Here is a 22,856-nt window from a genome sequence, read left to right as displayed (position 1 = left end):
TGAAAAAGATTATAAAGGGAAATGGAATGAAATATTGAAGGCGCCTGTTTTTAGAGTTCTGCTGTATGAAATGAGCCAAATATTTTTCATATCTACCTCAAAAGGTTGCCATAAGGATTAAGGAACATGATGATAATAAAGTTAACATTTATCAAGTGCTTACGCCCCGCCCAGCTTCAGACTTAGACCTTCGCATTTATTGTGCATTTGATCTTCAACACAACTCTGTTGAGGGAGCAGCTAATCTTGTCCCATTTTACAGATGAGGAAACCGAGGCTCGGAGAAGAAGACATACTGCTCAAAGGAGGCAAGAGTGTGACTCAGAGTCCCTGAGAACACTTAACTCTATACCCGGAACTAGAAAAGGACTTGGGGCAGAGTCTGGCACAGAGGGAGCACTCACTAAATGGTACTTGTTGTTATCAGTAATAATGAACCATTTTGAAGCCAGGCAGGATTATCAGAGCTAGCATTAATTATTCAGCTCACCTGGGGACAGTGACTTGCAGTATAGTCTATATTTAAATTAAGAGGAAAAAAATAGATGATTGAGTGAATCAACCTTTCCCAAAATCTGATTCTAATTATACCCCCAGGGAGTGCCCTAAATCCACAAACACTGGAAAATTTGCACCACTCTTATTTAGAATATGTGTTATGCAACCTTGTTTCACTAGACTGAAGGTTCAGGGTTCAGAAATAGTGCACTGATTTGAGGATATATGCCATACCAGTGTTTGGAAGAAAGAATTTTCTCTGCACTTCAAGGTCCTTTTAGCTGGACTAAGAATCAAATCGACATGAGGCAGATTAACAGGAGAAAATCAAATTTAATAGCATACATAGGAGGAATCCACACAGACATGGAAATTCCAAAGACAGTGAGGCAACATGATGCTTCTATGAGTTAAGGAGAGGGGTGGGAATCTGAAGATACAAAGGGGAGATAGACCATTAGAAGGAAGATGAAAGGAGGTATCTGGAAATACCTATTATGCAGCTAAGTGTCTTAGGTGAAGAGGAATCTCTGTGAATAGCTCTCTTCCTGGTGGTGCAAGCAGGCAGTTGAGGGAAAGGTAAAGAGATTTTCCTGATCTGGTGGGTTTTGATTGCGTTTAACTCAAAATAATGTTCATACGAAAGGGGCCCATCTTGGGGCAGCCCACCCTTAGCCCCTACACCAGGCAAGATATGTAGTGCTGAAACCTCCATGCATATTAACTCACTCAGTCCTCACAGCAATCCAAGAGGTAGGGACTGTTGTCATCCCATGATACACACACCAGAGGCTGATGCTCAGGGGCTTCAAGCCACTTACCTAAAGTCACTGGGATAGTTGATGGCTATGACATAATAAGACATGATATTTGGTCTCTGTCCCCAGTTTCTGACACTGAGCTCCTAAAACCCTTCTGATTTCCTGAGTGATGAGGTGCTAGGAGCCTCTTTTATTATAGTTGGTCTTAGTCTCCTGTTCCTGACACTGGAGCTTCTAAGACCCTTGGAATCTTTACAGTGATGAGTGTTTTTTTGTATGTTAATGAGACGACTGGTGGCTGGGGGCCCCTACTTAGCTTCAGGATGGGGGCTGGTCACCAGAAAGACCAAGGCATGATTAGAGGGTTGGAACTTTCAGCCCCAACCCCTTTCTCAACCTCCAGGGAGAGGAGAGGACTAGAGATTGAGTTAACTGCAATGGCCAATGATTTCATCAATCATGTCTATGTAAAGGAATCTCCATAAAAACCCTAAACAGCAGGGTTCAGAGATCTTCTAGATTGGTGAACACATCCATACGCCAGGAAGGTGGAACACCCAAAATCCACAGAGACAAAAGCTCCTGCACTTAGATATCTCACCATATGTACCCTTCATCTGGCTGTTTATCCATATCTTTTCTAATATCCTTTATAATAGACCAGTAAACATAAGTAAAGTGTTTCCCTGGCTTCTGTGAACCATTATCGCAAATTATCAAACCCAAAGAGGCTGTTGTGGGAACTCCCAATTTATAGCCAGTTGGTCAGAAGTACAGGTCACAACCTGGAACATGCAATTGCCATCTGAACTGAAGGGAAGGGCAGTCTTGTGGGACTGAGCCCCTAACCTGTGGGGTCTGTGCTAACTAGGGTCAGAATGGAACCAGTTGGTATCCAGACAGTTGGAGAATTGCTTGATGTAGGGGAAAATATCCCCACATTTGGTGTCAGAAGTGTGAGTAGAGGGAATAAGTCTTCCCTTTTAAAGGCAGACATAGTGTGCCTGACTGTTGGCCACTTAACAGGGGGCAGGAGCAGGGCAGGTAAATCCCAAATCTCTCCAACCCCTAGGAAAGTCTGGAAACACTGCATTTAAACTTTTAAAACATATCAGGGGGTGGCAGAAGGATAATGGAACATCACTAATAGTTTGCTTTATACCTGATTGTATTTATTATGCTATTCCAACAAAAATAAATTTACTTTTGCAATTAAAACCTTTAAGTTCTAAAGAACATCCAAAAAAATCAGGTGAGCAGGTTGCAAAAGGCCATGGTATCCCAAGCTCTAAATAATCCATTCATTTTGTAAATCAAATTCCTACAAACCAAATTCCGATCAGCAAGCTGTGCCCAGGGTAGGGTCACATTCAAACCCTGTAGATTTGACAATAGATGCCCTCAGCTCAAATATAAAAATATTAAAATGTAACCATGTAAAATAAAATATATAAAGAACCATAAATTGAGTTGCCATTGACTAGCTGACATATGTTATAATGTGCACAGTGCTTCATGAAATGAAACATGTATCAATCTCAATTATATAAAGTCAAACTCATAGAACCAGAGAATAGAAAGGTGATTACCAGGGGGAAATGAGGAACTTTTGGTCAAAGGATATAAAGTTTCAGTTAGAAAAATGAATAAGTTCTGAAGATGTAATGTACAGCATGGTGATTATGGTTAATAATACTGTATTGTATACTTGAAATCTGCTAAGAGAGTAAATCTAAACTGTTCTCACTACACACACATACACACACACACACATGGTAACTATCTGAGGTCACAGATGTGTTAATTTGATTGTGGTAACATGTCACAATGTATACACATATTAAATCATCCCATTGTACACCTTTTGAAAAAATGTTGTACAACCTAAATATATACAATTTTCACTTGTCAATCATACCTCAGTAAAGCTAAAAAAGTAAAATTTAAAATGTTTTTCACTGTATGGTTTTCTTTTCATATTTCAGAGGCCACACTTCTTTTTCAGGTACAATCATTCCCACTGGCCCTTGTAAGGCTGTACACGCCCAGCACTGGACCTCACGGCCCCCACTGGATAAAGCAGTTCTCATCCAGGCCACATGAACAGAAAGTCCACTTTGTCTTGCTACAGGGACCCTATGACTCACTTTTGTATTCCTCCACGTCAGCCCTGCTAATATGTCAAAACCAATGCAGCAGGAGATGAGGAAAGAGCTGACGGCAGAATGCTAAGAAGACAAATGATGAATGGTTGCCCCCTGGAACAAAGAGGTTAATTACTGGCATCTAAAATGTCTGAGGGGAAGATGTTACACACCCATATTACCAATTAGCCTCACCTCTAAGAACCCACTATCACTGCAATTAATAGAAAATGCTTGTCACCTAATTACAAGGTCAGCGTTAGGCATGGAGACGTCTTTCATAACCTCCTCCTGGTTAGTTTTGAATCTTTTTGGCATCCTTTCAGTCAGTTACGCTCGGTTCCACTCCCTCCTTAAAACTGTCCCTTGAAATAGTTGCTATTGCCTGCCGTTCTGTACATAACTGTTATTGAGAATTCACTACCTGCAAAGCACCATGCCAAGCACTTCTTATGCATTTTCCCCTCCTCCTGCCCACTTTGCTTAGTCATGGTCCCTGTCTGGTGCAACTTTTTACTTTTCAGCTTCCAAACTTGGTCTAAGAAATTCAACTTTGCCAAGTACTCCCACGAAGGGGCCATCTCTCTTAACTCCTACCAGCCTAACTCACAAGAGAGCAATGCATAAATCAGGCTGCCAATTTACTGACTGCTGTTGAGAATCAGAAGTGCTCAGGGGAATAAACTCATCTTCTCTACTCAGCACATGTCTTCTTGTTTACAAATCTATACAGGAAGCCATACTGTACACTTTTGCTGTCCCTTTCACCATCCCTTGCACACTCAGTTGATAAATTCTATAAATACCTGTGATTCTTTGCCAGATTAATCCAGCAGGATGTATAGCAGGTCAGAAGCATCAACGAGAAAACAAGACAACACCCCTAGAAGAAGCCTCAACCGATGGCTAGTGTGAGTAAGGGATAAGTGCTTCCTCAACCACACAACTTTGTTTACCATGAGCAACTTGGAAGCATGTGCTTCACAGCCTGCCAGGGCCCCAAGCAAGACTGAGCCTAGCTGGCCCTCACCAAAACACTACAGCTTACTGCCCTTCTCTGTCTCCATGGAATTGGATGAGTGCTTCATGGAATCACCTGCCAAATGAAGTCCTTGCACTCAGACCCTTGTCTCTGGGTCTGCTTCTGGGGGGCCCCAGCTGAAGATAGACATTAGGTTGTCCTGCAATCCAAGAGCCAGTTGGGCGATCATAATATTGAGCCCCTCCATTCTAGGAATTTATCTGATGTCCAAGCAGGTTCTCTTGCTTGTAGGTCTAGGAACAGTGTCTCTCCCGCCTGCCACTGGAACTGGAGAATACACTTTATTCTGGGGCGGGAATAGGAGAAGACAAATCCTCCTTTCTTGTTTCCCCTGCCTGGTCCTGAAACACCTCCTACCCTCCACAGAGTTACAGACACATACATGCGAACAGGCAATCTTAGCCCAGCACACACATGCTGTACCCATCGGCTCCGAACAATAGAAAAAGGAAATTTAAAATGCAATATCATTGGGGCACCTGGCTGGCTCAGCCAGTGGAGCATGCAGCTCTTGATCTTGGGGATGTGAGTTCAAGCCCCACGTTGGGTATGGAGTCTACTTAAAAGGTAAATAAATAATAAATAAATTAAATTAAATTAATTAAATTAAACTAATTAAATAAATTAAATAAAATGTCATTTACCATACAATCAAAAAATATTTTAAATCTGGGAACAACTTTAACAAAAGATAAGCAAGATTTCTACACTGAGAACTACAGACATTGAAGACAAGTTAAAGAACATTTACATAAATGGAGAAATGTTCCATGTCAATGGATTCTTGAGATTTTAGTTCTCCCCAAAATGATCTATGGATTCACTGGAATCCCAATCAAAATCTACTAGGTTTCTTTCATTGAAATTTGTAAGCCAATTCTAAAATTTATATGGAAATGCAAAGAACCTAACAAAAAGCAAGCAATATAGAAGAAAGAGAAGGAGGAAGAGAAAACTTATACCAGCAGATTTCAAGTCTTAAAGCTATAGTTATTAGGGTTTTGTGGTTTTGGTACATGATAGACAAATAGATGAATGGCATAAAATAAAGTCCTAGAGCAGAACCACACATAGACAGTCATCTGATTTACAATAAAGGCATTGCTGTTATACAAAAGGATCATTTGAATAAATGATGTTGGATCAATTGGATATTCATATGGACAAAAAAAGAAACACCTTGATTCCCTACCTCACACCATACACAAAAATTAATTCTAAAAAGAACACAGACACACTTAACATAGTCTTCATCTTGCTTTTCTCATTCAATGATATGTTGTGAGAATCTACCCTTCTCTGTACTTAACCACCCTACTTAATTTTTTTTAATGACTGCCAAGTAGCCCATGCCAGGATGTACCATGGTTGATTGAGCTGTTCCTCTCACACAGGTGTATGTATGTTTTCCAGTAGCATCAGAGAAGTGGAATTTCTGGGTCATTTCCTTCAGATCAATTAGTATCTCCATTATATTTTGTTTCTCCAAATCCACTCTGTTAACATTAGCATTTTATGGTTGCCCCATGGAAGGTGGAATCAACACCCTACCCAAAGTTGGTTTGGATGTCAAGATTGATGATGCCACACAGGCACCAAGAGGGTATGTAAAGATTTATTAACTCATGTAATGAAATTTCCTGGTGATAACAGGGCAGGGCTAATTAACTAATGTATTTACATGTAATAATAACAACAGAGCCCTATATTATCCATGAGGATACAAAAACCAATACAATAAACTCAGCTGAAGAGCGCCAGCTCACACACTGGGCATTATTTCAATACCCCACATTAACAGCAGCACAGGTGAAACCTCCCTATACTCATGAAACTGAGACTCTGGGAGGGTAGAAACTCAGTTGGTTTTGTTCCTGTTGGACCCCAGTATCCCAGCACAGGGCCTGGCATATAGTATTCACTCCAAAAGTACTTGTTGAAGAATATATAGGTATTTGGACAGAAAATCCCTGGATGGGGGCAGCTGGGTGGCTCAGTCGTTAAGCGTCTGCCTTCGGCTCAGGTCGTGATCCCAGGGTCCTGGGATGGAGCCCCGCATCGGGCTCCCTGCTCTGCAGGAAGCCTGCTTCTCCCTCTCCCACTCCCCCTGCTTGTGTTCCCTCTCTCGCTGTCTCTCTCTCTCTCTCTCTCTGTCAAATAAATAAAAATAAAAATCTTTTTAAAAAAGGAAATCCCTGGATGAATAAACAGATGCATGCATGCATGGAGGGATGGATGTTTGGATGGATATTTGGAGAGATGGTAGGATATATGGATGGATGAGTGACCGTATGAGTGGATGGATGAGTAACGATGGGTAAACAGAAGGACAGGTGGGGCAATAGATAGGTGGAATAAGCAGTTAAAATCATGGACTGTTTTTTGGGTTTGTTTAAGATTTTATTTTTAAGTAATCTCTACACCTGACATGGGGCTCGAACTCACAATTCAAGAGGTGCACACTCCACTGCCTGAGCCAGTCAGGAGCCCCTCTCATGAACTGTTTAGACTGCCTGGGTTCAAATCCCAGCTCTGTCAGTTACTCCAGGAACAGAAATGGAATTAAAAGGATGAGAAAGTAACCCAAAGTGAGACCCTGAGAAGGAATAAGAGGATAATTTGTGAATGAAATATTTATGGAAGCCAAACACCTTCCTTGTATAAAAAGGAGCACTGGAATTCACAGAGGTAAAATGACTTGTCCAAGATGACACCACTGATGAATGGTGGTACCAGAACAAAAGTCTACGTTTTCTGCCTCCCTTTAATTCATTGAACAAACATCTATTTAGTACTTCCTATTTGCCAGGCAGTATATAGGTGCTGGAGATACAGGACTGAGCACAACAGACACAGTACCTACCCTCAGAGCACTGAAAGTCTAGTGGGAAGTGATAGTATCATACAGGGAAGTTCCAGCAGTAAGGAGAACATATAACAGTGAGAAGTAATCTAGCCTGGTGATCAGGGAAGGCATTAAAGTCAAAACCTGAAGACAATTGAAAAGATGGATAGGAGACATTTTGGCAGAACCATGTATTAAACAGCTCTATGACCCTGGGCAAACTGCCTAATCTGCATGGGCCTCTTTTTCCTCATCTTTAAATGTGGATCATAAATGACAAAAAACACAGTACTCAATAAATGTTAGTTCTCCTTTTCTTCCCCAGGAGGGTGTCCTTCTAAGCTAACATGCCATCCCAAGAGGAAGAAGAGTTGTGTATATGTATAGTCTAAAAAACACAAATTGTATTTGTTTCTTTATCCATTATAATATTTATTGAACACTGGCTGGCTGTCAGAAGCTTCTGTAGACATGGACGTGTAGTCCCTACTCATCAAGTCTAAGAGGATGTATCAGTCAGTTTAAGCTAGGTTATGCTGCAGTAACAAACACACCAAAATCTCAGTGGCTTCACACAACAGAAGTTTACTCTTCACTCACAGAGAGTCTGCTGCAGGCCCAAGTAACTCAGAAATGCAGGCTGAAATGATAGTCTGATTTTCCATTTTGATCATGAGGCCTTCACATTCCACACCGCATAGCAAGACACACAGAGAACTCACAGCTTTTCCTGCACTTAAACCACACCCCTCTGCTCATAGCTCATTGGCCAGCACCGATCACATGGCCCCACTTCACTGCAAGGCGGGTGGGAATGCAGCAGAGCACATGGAGTATCTGATGAGCATCACTATCTCTGCCCCAGTGGAGACACACACAAATAAGCACACAAATAAGGATGTAATTACAATTGCAGTATGTGCCAGGAAGGGTCTGATTGCAGATGACCTGGCTAAAGCTCCTGAATGAAGACTTCAGAAAGCAGCAGACGCACACATAAAATTATAGACAAAAAGAAATAAATCACGGTCTATCATAGACCTGAATTCTCAAAACCTACCCGTCCCTGCATCCCGGCAGCATCTGAGCAATGATTTCGTTTCTCTAGGCACAAACCACCAAAACAATGCGGAGCACAGAAACTCGGCCACACAATTCCCACAGCACCTGTAAAAAACAGCCTGATGTGGCACAATGCCCAGAATGTATTTACTGGGTCCTGCTCAGAGAGTGAAAAGTTCAGCACATCACAGCCTGTGCCTGACTGGCACCAGGCTTCAGCTCAAACACAATCAACTGACCAGAGGACTCAAATTCAAATGCCCACAAGGACGACTAAATGAGAGGAGGTGGTCTCATGGGGCTGGGGAAACAAGGAGACCGTGCCCACCAAGAGGGACAATTGCCCCTCAACACCACCTGCATATTGCTACTCTGGATTTTTGTGTGAGATTGTAGATTTTTTTTCAGTGTGGGAGTTAAGCAAAATTAATTAATTATTAAAAACCCTCTTTACGGGGCGCCTGGGTGGCTCAGTTGGTTAAGCGACTGCCTTCGGCTCAGGTCATGATCCTGGAGTCCTGGGATCGAGTCCCACATCGGGCTCCCTGCTCGGCAGGGAGTCTGCTTCTCCCTCTGACCCTCCTCCCTCTCATGCTCTCTGTCTCTCATTCTCTCTCTCTCAAATAAATAAATAAAATCTTTAAAAAATAAAAATAAAAAAATAAAAACCCTCTTTAGGTTGAACAAAATGTATCTGCTGTCCAGATACATCCAGTGGGCCTGCATGAAGGGGGGTCTCTATGAAGCTGGACCTCAGTTCTCTGTTCAAGCTCTAAAACAATGCAGAGAAGCCTTAGACAAAATAGCCATAAAAGAGAAAAGCTGACATCAACCAAAATGCTTAGCAACCAGGGAATGGTTATGGAAATCCAGGTGCTGGATGAAATACTATGTACCCATTAAAAATGTTCATAAAGACAGAAGGACAGAGAAAGACATGCTCAAGGAGGAAATTCTAACTGAAAAGAAGAGGATACACAAGTGTTACACATAATATAAACAACCCATATATTAAAACTATGTATCAAAAAAAGACTGAAAGGAAATGCATCAAATTGTTCACAGTGCTCTTTGGGTGGTAGGATTATGGATAGTTTCCATTTGTTCCTTTTTTTATTAGTGTTTAATGATTTTTTTCCTCTTCGTAACAGGGGCAAAAATGCATATTAAAAATTAAACATTTGTCAGCATGTGTGTCAGAGAATTTTAGATCTGGAAAAAATATTAGTGGTCATCTACTTCAAAAATGTCTCACTCGGGGCACCTGGGTGGCTCAGATGGTTAAGCGTCTGCCTTCGGCTCAGGTCATGATCCCAGGGTCCTGGGATCGAGTCCCGCATCGGGCTCCCTGCTAGGCGGGGAGCCTGCTTCTCCCTCTGCCTCTCTCTCTCTCTTTGACTCTAATGAATAAATAAATAAAACATTAAAAAAAAAAAAAGTCTCACTCAACACAAGAGGACACTGAAGCCCAGAGAAGCTGAATAACTTTCCCAAGGTCACACAGCTGGTGAGCAGCAAGGCTGGGATTGAACTCAGGTGTCTTGAATATCAGTTCAGGTTCAAGCACAGCAGGCTACTGACCCAGGCATAATATAGACAGGAGGAATACTACACAGAAAGGAAAAGGAAAGAAAGGAAGGAAGGGAGGAAGGAAAATCTTAAAACTCTTCCCAAGCTATGTATAGTCGGAGGTTTTTTTCCCCATTTTATCTGTGGATCTGCTCATTTCCATAAAAGCTGATACTCTTAATTTTGTCAAGACTGCAAAACATTTCCTCTTGCAGATGTTCCCCAAGGTAAGAAAACTTGCAGGAAGTAACCAAAGAACAATTTCTGCACTTTTAATTTAATTACTACTGTTCTCCTCTCTTAGGGCACTCACCAAGAACTTGGATTTGAATGTTTTCCCTTAAAACCAGTGTGTAATGCAGTGGCCACAGAATTAAGAAAAATTAATGTTAAATGTCAGCCAAACTCCTGTGGGAGAACATGCCTCTATAATTTACCTTCCCAATCCATTAGTGCTTTGACAGTGTGGGAATTTAATATTTTAGTCACATCTTACATCCTGTGGACCAATCTGCACAAATTTGCTAATAAAAAGGCTTTCTTGACTAAACGATATCAAAGTGAAAAGCAGCTAACTTCCCCCACTGCCCTCATACACAAAATACAAAAATGATGTTAGCTAAATCCTTGGTTACAAATGGTCTCATTGAGGGGGCTAGACTATTTCCATAAAATCACAGAATTTTGAAGAAGGGGGGACACCTGTGGGGCTGCAGTCGGTTAAGCATCTGACTCTTGCTTGGTTCCAGCTCAGGTCATGACCTCAGAGTCTTGGGATTGAGCCCCGTGTTGGGCTCTGCACTGAGCGCAGAGTCTGCTTGAGTTTCTCTCTCCCTCTCCCTCTGCCCCTAATCCTCACTCTCTCTCTCTAAAATACATTAATTAATTTTTTTAAAAAGTTAAAGAAGGGCTCAGGGGATGGGAGAGATGTGGGGGGTGGGGAGGGGAGGCAGAAAGAGACCAAGAGATCAAGAGAAAGAATTTAATGTTACGTCCAGAGAGAAATGGAGGAATGAGCAGAGAGAAATACAGACGAGAGATTGGGACATGGACAGCACAGAGACATAGAGAGAGGCAAAGAGATAAAAATTAATAACAATTATGGAGGTTGAAAGGAAGACAGACAGGAAGACAAACTGCAGACAGAGATAGCGTGAAGCAGAGGGGGTGGAGAGAGGAAGGGGAAACGAAAGAGAGAGAGAGAGAGGGATGCTAGTCTTCCTGCAGCTTTAATGTCCACATTATATCAAAATCATCATTGTTGTAACAAACCATAAAAAACCGGTCACCTGGGTTCAGGGTGTCCACCAAGGTCAGGGACAAGGTCAAAATAAAGTGGGTTGTTAGAATCCCAGGCAAGACAGAAAGAGAATGACCAACACAACTCTCTGGCTGAAGGCTAGATGCCCAGGATTCTGAGCCCTGGACGGTGCATTCTAGGCATGCCTGCCCCAAAAGCATTCATTCTCTGCCTCCTGCCCAGACAGTCCTAAAAGGGAGCGAGAGAGAGATTCCACCCAGCTCTGAAGCACTTCATGTAATCAAAGCTAATGGCTGCAGACCAGGAAAACACCAAGCTCAGGGTGACTTTCAAACCCCATGTGTTCTCTCTCTGCCATGATCTGAAGATATCAGACATGATCATCAGCTCAAACCAAAGTTCTGTTTGTCCTCCAGACTTTGTTAGCCTTCGCAACCTCAGGATTCAGCCTAGATGTGCCCCATCACCTGATATTTATACAGTAAAGGAAAAAATGATATAATGATAATATCAATGAGCTTTTTGACCACTTATTGTGTGACAGGCACTGAGCAAAACTTTACAAGAATTATGTCACTTCATGCTCATCATCAAACCCTCTACCTTTTAGGAACAGCATTTTTTTAGGTAAGAAAACTGAGACTCAGAAGTTAGGTGTCTTACCTGAGAGCAAAGAGCTAATGAGTTGGGGAGAGAAGATCTGAACCCATGACCCAGGTCAGAGAAAGAGAGAGAGCACAAGCAGGGGGGAGCAGCAGGCAGAGGGAGAAACAGGTTTCCCCAGTGAGCAAGGAGCCCGATGTGGGTTCAATCCCAGGACCCTGGGATCATGACCTGAGCTGAAGGCAGATGCCCAACTGACTGAGCCACCCAGGCATCCCTCTCCCAGGGCTTTTATGTCTGCTCACTTTTTAGATCTCAGTTCAATCAACTTTCTTCATGGAAGCATTCGCTGATTTCCTTGACCATGTCAATTCCTCTTTATGCTCTCTCATGGTGCAATGTACTTTTCCTGGGTTCCCTTACTGCAGGTGCCATTTTACATATGATTGTGTGATTCACTGATGAATCACAGATCAACCCCTCTACTAGTGAAGAATTCCATAAAGGAGGGACTGAATCTGGTTTTGCTCATCCCTCTATCAATAGCAGCATGGGGCCCTAGCCCATAGTAGGTGTTTTCTGTATATGTGTTTAATTAATTGATTGGTTGATTAATGAGTGAGGGAATGAAATACCTAGAACTACATGCCAAAATCAAGAATAAAAATACGAAGATGGAGAAATGCCCTAAGAATCAGCTAAAGGAGTTGAAAATACTTGTCTCTAGGGATGCACTAGGAGAGGAATAGGAAACTAATATTTTGGGCACCTGGGTGGCTCAGTCTTTAAGCATCTGCCTTCGGCTCAGGTCATGATCCCAGAGTCCTGGGATTGAGCCCCGCTTCAGGCTCCCTGCTCAGCAGGAAGCCTGCTTCTCCCTCTATCACTCCCCCTGCTTGTGTTCCCTCTCTCTCTGTGTCTCTCTGTCAAATAGATAAATAAAATCTTTTTTAAAAAAGGAAACTAATATGTTGTTAAAAATATGTTATAATCTGACTTTTTTAAACTGTGTACTTGAACTACTTTGATAGACTAATTTTTTTAATGAGATCATAAAAACTAAAAGTAACTACTTTAGCAGACTTTTTTTAATATAAAGATGAAAGGGAGGGAAGGAAAGGGTTTTCCAAATGGAAAGAGAATGGGGGGGGGGGATGGGAGAAATGTCAGTGAGGAGGCATCCTGGAGAGCAACCCATGAAGTTCAAAGGATCTGGATGCCCACGGCTACTTCTGAGAAAAGTAACTCCTGAGATACTTTGTCCTGAAAGTTATGGGGCCAGGAGCCCGTGTCTTGGGTACATCCAGCCCTGCAGCCACCGGCCACACCTGACTGGACACAGAATTAGTGCCACGCTAAAGACAACCAATCACAACATGAGAGGAAGACCATGAATGAAACTCTATCCAATAGAAGTGCTGCGTATTTGATGATGGTAAATCCAGCCAATCAGATCCTCTCTTGGAAAGTCTAATGGGGGCGCCTGGGTGGCTCAGTCGTTAAGCGTCTGCCTTCAGCTCAGGTCATGATCCCAGAGTCCTGGGATCTAGCCCCCCCACAACCCCGAGGGGCTCCCTGCTCAGCGGGGAGCCTGCTTCTGCCTCTCCTACTCCCCCTGCTTGTGCTCTCTCTCTCTGTCAAATAAATGAATAAAAATCTTTATTAAAAAAAAAAGTATAACTGGCAGAGCAGGTGTTGGTTCTGATGAACAGGCACACAGTGGAATTGATGGAGGCCCTTTATGAAATTATATACAAAATAAATTTCCCAGGTTCTATAACTTTGATCAGATTATCAAAGGAAGTTGTGATGAGCAAAAGGTTAAGAACTAGTAGATAAACCAGGTAAATTTTTTTATATATTTTTAAATATTGGAAGATTTCATGTAAAAATTTAGATTACCAACTTCTGTTCCAAAAAATACAGTAACACTGAGCCTGTAATTTCTCATGGTAATGATTGCCCAGAGCTGAATTGTAGCTGCTCCCTGTAGATGGGGTATGTGTTCTCCAGCTCATGATATTACCACCAGGCTCGTATATTCCTGGTTTTCATGTAGGGTCAAAACTTTTCATTACAAAAAGTATCTTCAAGTTAATTGCCAAAATCCAAAGGTGATTTTACATAAATGTCTCACTTTCTGGCTTCCCAGGAATTTGGCCGATCTGGCCACCCTGGGCGCACAGTTCTGCCTAGCAACCATGAGTGTCCCTGGTGGGTCTCCAGTTGGCCCCGTGGTCCATCCGCTCAGCACAGCACAGTGGCGAGGCAAGCCCTGGGACCGCAGGTTAGACGCACACCCGACACCCTGTGGCTCCCCCAGCGAGGTGTTAACCCCCTGCCAGCCTGGGGAAGAGGGACACTGCTGCGGTCGGTGGCAGGCCGCTGCGCCCCGAGGGACCAATAGCACCCGGCGACCACCTGTTTTCCGCGAGCGGACGCAGCCACTCCGCACACCCTTGCAGGGACCCGCCCCTCCAAAACCCAGGGGATCCGCGGGTCGCGTGCCTTCTCCTGGCCGTCCAATTCCGTCGTCGCCCCACCCCCAGTTCTAGCGCATCCTCCAGCTCCAGCAGCCCCATTCCCGCGGACGGCGTCCTGCGTCCCCCTCCCCGGCCCCCCACGACCCCCGCACCCCGTGCAGGCGGCGGCTCCGGGAGGCGACAGCCGCGGCGGCCGCCCCCTTCCCCTCCCGCAGCCCCCCCGGCGTGCCCACCTTACCCGCCCGCAGCGATGGTGGGCCGGCTGTCCCTCCTCCTCTGCCTCCAGCGGCAGCGCCTCTGCGGCCGCCCCCACCACCACGACAAAGCCACCTGCGCGTGACCCTCGATCACCAAGTCCTCCCCACACACGCGCACACATACACACATGCGCGCGCGCGCTCTGCCCTCAGAGGTGGGAGCCACCGCCCCGCGGGAAGTCATCAAGGGTTCCAGAGCCAAGCCTGAGGGTGAGGAAGACCACCGCCCCCTCTCCCTCCTCCGCCAGGAAAAGTTAGTTGTCCCTGCAGTTGGGTTTCTGGCAGGACCCATTCGCACGTTCCTCCCTCCCCATTCAGGCATTCACTCTCGTTGCTGATCCCCAAATACACAGTGGTCCTGGGCCGGCCCCAGAGGATGCGCGCTTGCTGTCCCCCTACCGGGAACCCTCCTCCCTGTCCTAAGGGGCCTCAAAGGAAGATCACAGGGCAGGGGGCTGGGTCCGCGGAATCAACCTTCCTCTCTAAGTCTCCAAAGGAACCGCCGGCTCCAACCTGCAGTTTTTAATCCGTGGTGACTTAAATGGGGCTGAAAATGGACTTTCCCCTGGTTGATTTAACCCCTTGGTGACCCAAATGAAATAGCGTTGTTGCTGGGGGTATCACATGAATTGTTTTAGGTGAAGTGCCTGGAACAGTGTCTGGCACACAGTAGGGATTGGGTAGTGTTAGCCGGTATTACAGTCCGCTTGCATCCGGCATGACGCCCTGCACCAAAGCTGAAACGGAACAAAACATCTCTCCAGCATGGAAACCATCTCATTCCCTTCCTCTTTAAGGCAAGTGATGTAAACCAGAGGATGGTGGCCAAGTGTGTCCTGCAGAATCCGTTCTGTTTGGTTTAGTTGCTGTTTTAGGAAAATGTGAATTGATTGTCAACACTTAAAAACTGAGAGATCGCATAAACAAGGGGACTTTCAGTAACTCTTTGAAACAACAGAAAGTTGGGGCTGGAGCGAGCCCACTTTCCTGGAGGCAGGAGCTCCCAAGCAGTGGGCTCTTTAAAGCGGTGTTTGCTCTGATTAGCCCCAGTTTCCACTAGACTCACTTGCTCCTTTACAAGATCTTCCTAGCGCCTGCAGACCATTTGAGTTTGGCCTACGACCTAATGCTGAGTTTTGTCCAGTTTCCCCAAGAAGGAGCTTTCATTATCCCCATTTTACAGAAAAGGAAACTGAGGCTCAGAAAGGTCTAGTAAGGGGGCACTTGGGTGGCTCAGTTGGTTAAGCATCTGCCTTCCGCTCAGGTCATAATCCCGGGGGTCCTGGGATGGAGCCCCCCATCAGGCTCCCTGCTCAGGGAGAGGTCTGCTCCCACCCTCTGACCCCCCCCCTCGCTGGCTCTCTATCTTAATTAAATAAATAAAATTTAAAAAAAAGAAAGATCTACTAAATTGTCCAAGGCCACAGAGCTAATACACAGCAGAAACTGAGGTTGGAACCAAGGCTTTATGCCCTCAGGGTCTGAGCACGGCAAGGGAAGCTTAGAGGGGAAAAAGTGGTTTATGCCAAGCCATCTTTTTGAAAGGAGCATACTTATTAATAGCACACTTTGAATGCCAATTTGTTGGGACTGTTTAACAAGAATTTAAATTTTTAGCTTCATCTACGTTGGCAGTGTCCTCTCCCACACTCACCCCACCTCCTTATTTTTCCTCATTTAAGCACTCTTAAAAATTCTAAAGGTTTAACTGAAATCAAAAACCTTTCTTATTTCATCTGTCTCAAGTTACTGGCAACCGTAGGTGTTCTTTCCTTTCCATTTCTTCTTTTTAGCTTCTTTATTTATATTTTACTCTTTGTAGTTTGTAAATTCCCTCTTACCAGCTGCTTGCAAAATCAAAACGTCTTTACTGTTAAGCTTCCGGCTAGGGTTGTTTTTTGGCCCAGTAAACATATATCTGAGGGAAAAAAAAAAACATGTGTGCACACAGACACCTGTATGTATAGTCCCTAAAAGGTTCTTGGTGTCTCTCCAGGTCTCAGTGTCCCAAAATGTTTTCACAGATCTTAAACCCAAACGCCAGTCACTCATGGCATAACTGTACCCTTCACATTTAGAACAGTCTGGTTGCAACCATTAGCCAGAAATATGATCCAACATTACTGTCAATTTATAAATGTTGACAACTCATTCAAAAGAGTGTAAACACAGTGGAGACAACACCTCCCCCTCACCACCACCAGGTGTAACAAGTTCATGACTTCTCTTTGCAACTTTCAGGGTGACTGGTGTGTCTACCCCTTCGAAGTCAGTGGGGAAAGCTCTCTGCCTTGATGCTTTTCCCTCTCTTCCTTGGCACCTTGGGCCCCTGGACCCCTTTGGTCCTCTCCATATTGACGGTGTGGGTTGTCAATCATTCTATGCCATATAACTACTCTGCATGGTGGGAGGGGTGGGTGGGCAGAGGAAGGGGGAACTATTGAGACTACAAATTGGAGGAGAAGAAGGAGAAGTAAGAGCTCATCACTGTGGTCTAATTTCAGCCTCAGTCATCTCTCAGGTGCTACTCAAGTGTGGTCCCTAAGGCCAGCAGCGTCGGTGGCAACTGGGAACTTGTTAGAAATGCAGATTCTTAGGCCCCACCCCAGACCTACCCATCAGACCCTCTGGGCAGGGCTCCGAGGGAATCTATGGTTTAGTCCTCTGGGGGACTCTCTTGAGTACTGAAGTTTGGGGTTAACCTCCACCTGAGTGCTTTTATGCTAAAGTAATCTCTCTCCACCTTATTTTACCAAAGCCGCCCCCCCCAACCCCTGTTATCCTGGCCAGACCCCCAGAGAGAAAGGGAGGCTAGGAACCCCTCCTATCACACTGAGAACTTTGAATAACTTCATTCCTTGCCTTTGGAATATTGTCTTATAATTCAATAATAAGCAAATAACCCAATAAAATGTGGGCAAAAGATCTAAACAGTTCACAAAAGAAGGTACATAAATGGCCAATAAGCACCTGAAAAGGTGTGCAACAGCATTAGTCATCAGGGGAATGCAAATTAAAACCTCAGCGAGATACCACTACACACCGCCTACCAGAATGGCTAAAACTAATAAGACTGACAATATCGAGTGTTTGTGAGGATGTGGAGCAACTGGAACTTTCATAGGTTGCTGGTAGGAACGCAAAAACGGTACAACTTTGGAAAAGAGTCTGGCAATTTCTTATAAAGCTAGATATACACTCATCACACAACCCAGCAATTCCACTCCTCGGCATTTACCCAAGAGAAATGAAAACATATGCCCACACAGAGACTTGCACACAGCAGCTTTATCCATCAAAGCCCCAAGCTGGAGGTGACCCAAACGTCCCTTGATGTGTGCACAGAGAAACAAATTGTGGCATATCCACAGAATGGAATACTATTTAGCAACAGAAAGGGAATGAACTACTGACACACCAATAACATGGATGAATAGCAAAAACATTCTGCCCATGGTATCCAAGATCTATAAAGAACTTCTCAAACTCAACACCCAAGAAACAAATCATCAAGTCAAAAAGTGGGCAGAAGATATGAAAAGACACTTCTCTGAAGAGACATACAAACGGCTAACAGACACATGAGAAAATGTTCATCATCATTAGCCATCAGAGAAATCCAAATCAAAACCACACTGAGATACCACCTTACGCCAGTTAGAATGGCCAAAATGGACAGGGCAAGAAACAACAAATGTTGGAGAGGTTGTGGAGAAAGGGGAACCCTCTTACACTGTTGGTGGGAATGCAAGTTGGTACAGCCACTTTGGAGAACAGTGTGAAGGTTCCTCAAAAATTTAAAAATAGAGCTACCCTATGACCCAGCAATTGCACTACTGGGTATTTACCCCAAAGACACAGATGTAGTGAAAAGAAGGGCCATATGCACCCCAATGTTCATAGCAGCAATGTCCGCAATAGCCAAACTGTGGAAAGAGCCGAGATGCCCTTCAACAGATGAATGGATAAAGAAGATGTGGTCCATATATACAATGGAATATTACTCAGCCATCAGAAAAGATGAATACCCAACTTTTACATCAACATGGATGGGACTGGAGGAGATTATGCTAAGTGAAATAAGTCAAGCAGAGAAAGTCAATTATCATATGGTTTCACTTATTTGTGGAACATAAGGAATAACATGGAGGACATTAGGAGAAGGAAGGGAAAAATGGGGGGGGCGGAATTGGAGGGAGAGATGAACCATGAGAGACTATAGACGCTGAGAAACAAACAGGGTTTTAGAGGGGAGGAGGGAGGGGGGATGGGTTAGCCCAGTGATGGGTATTAAGGAGGGCACGTACTGCATGGAGCACTGGGTGTTATACAAAAACAATGAATCATGGAACACTACATCAAAAACTAATGATGTATTGTATGGTGACTAACATAACATAATAAAATTAAAAAAAAAAAAATTCTGCCCAGCAAAAGAAGCCAGATAGAAAATATTACACATTGTATCTGCTAGGGATCTACAGTGATACAAAGCAGATCAGTCAGTGGCTGTCTGGGGTTGAGGGGATGGTGATTCATGGCAAAGGGATATGCAGAAAGTTTCTGGGGTGATGGAAATGTTCTTTATCTTTACTGGAGTGGTGGTTATACAGGTATATAAATCTATCAAACCTCATCCAACTGTCCACTTAAAATGGGTGCATTGTTGCACATAAATCATTTCACCGTTGAGATGATTGTTCTTAGCACGACTGCCCATAAATGACACTTCAATAAACACGATGATTTTGAAGTGCCTATCCTGGCCCAGCTGCGCCCAGGAGGGAATCGCTGACACCAAAAGGGACAGAGGCGTCTCTGGCATTTAGTCTGTCTTGGGGCTGAGCCTGTCTCTCTGTTCCTGCTGCAGCTTGGAGGCAGGTGAGCAGTGCAGAGGTTTTCCCCACATCAAATAACTTCAAAAGTCCAGTAATTGGGAAGTGAGCGTCTCCAGCTCAATGCAATTACCGAGCACTACACCTCACTCTGCGCCTTGAACCAGCGGACAACCCTGGGCCGGGGAATCTGTAGGGATGGCAGGGGCCGCTCTCACGGCTGTCTGGGCATCTCACCAGCCACCTGCAGCCACCTGTGCGCCAGCCTCCAACACTGCTTTCCTAATTGGAGTCTGAGTCACCAAGGCCACGTTCCCTGGTTCCTGAGCCTTTTTGAAGAGAGAATAGAGCCACTGACATTTCCAGCAAGCCGGGTCCGTGTCTGACGGCGAAAGCAGAGCTGCCGCGTCCTCCCCCACCGCTAGGAGGCGCCACTCGCGGCGAATGACTACTATGCGAATGGCGACCGGGGACCGGGGCAGCACAGCAGCCCCACGGGAGACCCGGAACTATGCCTCCGCTGCGAAGGTAACATTCACATGGCATAAAATTAACCATCTCGGGGACTTAAGCCCGTTCTCTATGTTGTGCAACCATCACCTCTGTCTTGTTCCAAAGCACCTCCATCACCCCAAAAAAGAGACCTTGTACCTGTCCAGCAGTCACTCCCCTTTCTCACCACACCCCCCCCGCCCCCTCCAGCCCCTGGCAACCACCAATCTCCTCTCTAACTCTCCGGATTTGCCTGTTCTGGATGTTTCATATGAATGGGATTATACCATATGTGGTCTTCTGGGACTGGCTTCTTTCACTGAGCATCCTCTTTTCACTGGTAGCACGGTTCAGCATTCCATTGTACGGATGCATATCACCTTTTCTTGACCCACTCATTAGTTGGTGGACAATGGGTGTTTACAGTTCCTAGGACAGCCCTTACTTATCTCAGTCCTCGGAAGGGAGCAGGCCTGTGAGTTCCTTGGAGGACAAGTCCACGCCTTCTGAATTCTCCAGATCCCTGGGGCTCTAACAGAACACTACAGACTAAGCAGCTTCAACAACCAGCATTACTGCTCACAGTCCTGGGGGCTGGAGGTCTGACAGGGCACAGGCATGGCAGAGTCCCTGATGAGGGTCCTCTTGCTGCTTATGTCCTCACATGGCTTTCCTTGGTGCGTGCACACCGAGAGAGGTCTCTGTCTCTTCCTCTCTTTAACGAGGATACGGAGGGCTCCACTCTCATAACCTAGTCTAACCTAATCACCTTCCTAAGGCTCCAGCTCCACATACCATCATCACATTAGGGTTAGGATTTCATGAGAGGCATTTTAGGAGGATACAACATCCGATCCACAGACAGTACCTGCCTCTGACCCACTCTGCCACCCCGCCCGTGCCTCCTGCCAGTTCCTGGTGGGGATGTAAAATGGTAAACAACCTTGGAAATCAGTTTGCAGACCCTTATAAAGGTAAAGATCAACTTACCGTATGACTCAGCTGTCCCGCTCCCAGACATGTTCAGAAGAGGCAGTGCTGGGTTTGAATCCAGCCCCATTCACTTTGCAGATGTGTGACCTTGAGCAAATGATTCAGCCACCCTGAGTGTCAGCTTATTCATCTGTGAAATGGGGATAATAGTAACACTTTATTCGTTCGTTTAATCAACAGTTATTGAGCACCTCTGTGAACCGGGTTGTGAGCAGGCAGTGGTGGACGAGACAGATACGGCTATCCTCAAAGAGGTTCACAGTTTGGGAAGGAACGTAAACATTAAACAAATAAAGAGACAAACTGTGATACATGCTAGGAAGGAAAGGAACGGGGAGCTGACAGAGGGGATAATATGGGGTGCTGGATTTTTTTTTTTTTTTAAGTAATCTCTACACTCAAGGTGGGACCCAAACCACAACCCTGAGTTCAAGAGTCACCAGCTCCACTGACTGAGCCAGCCAGGCGCCCCTGGGGTGCTGAATTTAAATTGAGGAGTGAGAGAAGGCTCTTCTGGGGGGTAAATAGCCCCTAAATGAAACCAGAAGGGCAAAGAGCCTGTGAAAAGGCCCTGAGGCCGCAGAACCTCCGTGTGTCTGCGGCAAAGCACAGGGCAGTGGAGTGAGGGAGGAGACGGGAGTGGGGACCAGGTTATACCTGCACTGTAGACCAGATGGGGTTATGTGGACATTATCTTGCAAGCCGTGGGGAGGGTCCGAATTCGGCTTTCTCCAAAAGCGGATGTCGGGTCCTAAACCGCCCCCGCGCCTGCGCACACGGAGCGCAGGGAGAGGCGCAAGAGAGGGGCAGCCCCTCCAGAGCCGGAGGCGGGGTTCACAAGCCGGGGACTTACCAGGCTCGTCTTGGCAGCCGCAGGACGAGGGGCTCTCCGCACAGCAGCCAGAACCTTAAAAGTTTACACAGAGGTCTTAACGGGTTCAGTCACCTTGGTCTCAAGAACACCTTTCTCGGGGCGCCTGGGCGGCTCAGTCGGTTAAGCGACTGCCTTCGGCTCAGGTCATGATCCTGGAGTCCCGGGATCGAGTCCCGCATCGGGCTCCCCACTCAGCGGGGGGTCTGCTTCTCCCTGTGACCCTCTTCCCTCTCGTGCTCTCTATCTCATTCTCTCTCCCAAATAAATAAATAAAATCTTTAAAAAAAAAAAAAAAAAAAGAACACCTTCCTCTCCCAAGGCTATGTCCTTGAAAATGGCTCCCACCGTGGGAACGGTGGGCGGAGCGCACATTTCAAGGGGAGGGGTGAGGAGCTGGTGACCTCGCGATGTCCCCCCGCCAGCTGACGGGTCAAGCGGGGGTCACGTCCCCTCTGTGACCGCCACCAACACTGCACCCCTCGTGACCGTGACCGGCTCTGACGATCTCCCCTCCCCCCCGCCCTCCTCGGCAGTGTGTCCGGAGCAGTCAGCGAGAGGTTTGCTAGCGTGGAGGTGGCTCGTTGGGAGGCTATCCGGCCGCACGGGAGGCCGATCCCACAGCAACCGATATGAACACGTGGAAAACGCAGATCATGATAATGATTTCCAAAATAAGTAACAATTTTTTTCCACCGAGAGCCCCATGATCTGAGCCACTGACTTATTAAGTCCCCTAGGCTGGGGGTCAGATCGCTGTGGGGCTTTATAAGTGTCCTCATGTGATTTAGTAAAGATGGTACGTTCACAGTCTCATTGGGTATAAACGCACAACACTCCGTTTGGGTAATGGTACCAGCGCGTCCTGGCAAGGCAGAGAGAATGTCCAAGGCCGTCCTGTTTCAGAGGATGGCTTTTCTCCTTGGAGACGTTTCGGTGTTCAGGAGGACAGGATTTGTTGGCTCTCATTTAAGTCTTGTAGGGTGATTTTAGTAAGGGCTTCTCGATGTGCTATCATGTCCTCCAGGCCAATGGAGGGAACAAAGACAGGTTCAGTCTCATATAGGGTCCGGATGACCTCACGACCACATGGCTCTCTCAGCGCTGCGTCCTTGAAAACGGCTCCCACTGTGGAAACAG

At 45.4% G+C, this 22,856-nt stretch overlaps 1 long non-coding RNA gene across 1 annotated transcript in view; it reads right to left on the bottom strand.

The window, feature by feature from the left end:
* The window catches only part of LOC135362449 (uncharacterized), a 44,171-nt gene extending 22,218 nt beyond the window's left edge, over nucleotides 1-21,953 (bottom strand). Inside the window, exons 1-2 of the long non-coding RNA XR_010407183.1 lie at nucleotides 21,503-21,953; nucleotides 20,843-20,975 (exon numbers count right to left, since the gene is read on the bottom strand). This is a non-coding gene — a long non-coding RNA (uncharacterized LOC135362449). The remainder of the gene's footprint in view (nucleotides 1-20,842; nucleotides 20,976-21,502) is intronic.
* Between the last annotated feature and the right edge of the window lie 903 nt (nucleotides 21,954-22,856).

The sequence above is a fragment of the Mirounga angustirostris genome, unplaced genomic scaffold (genome assembly GCF_029215605.1).
Source record: "Mirounga angustirostris isolate CCGP_5_RB_7025 unplaced genomic scaffold, mMirAng1.0.hap1 SCAF_14, whole genome shotgun sequence".
In the NCBI taxonomy this organism is placed as follows: Eukaryota; Metazoa; Chordata; class Mammalia; order Carnivora; family Phocidae; genus Mirounga; species Mirounga angustirostris.
The sequence above is the reverse complement of the archived record's forward strand: the minus strand, read 5'-3'. Positions and strand labels throughout refer to the sequence as shown.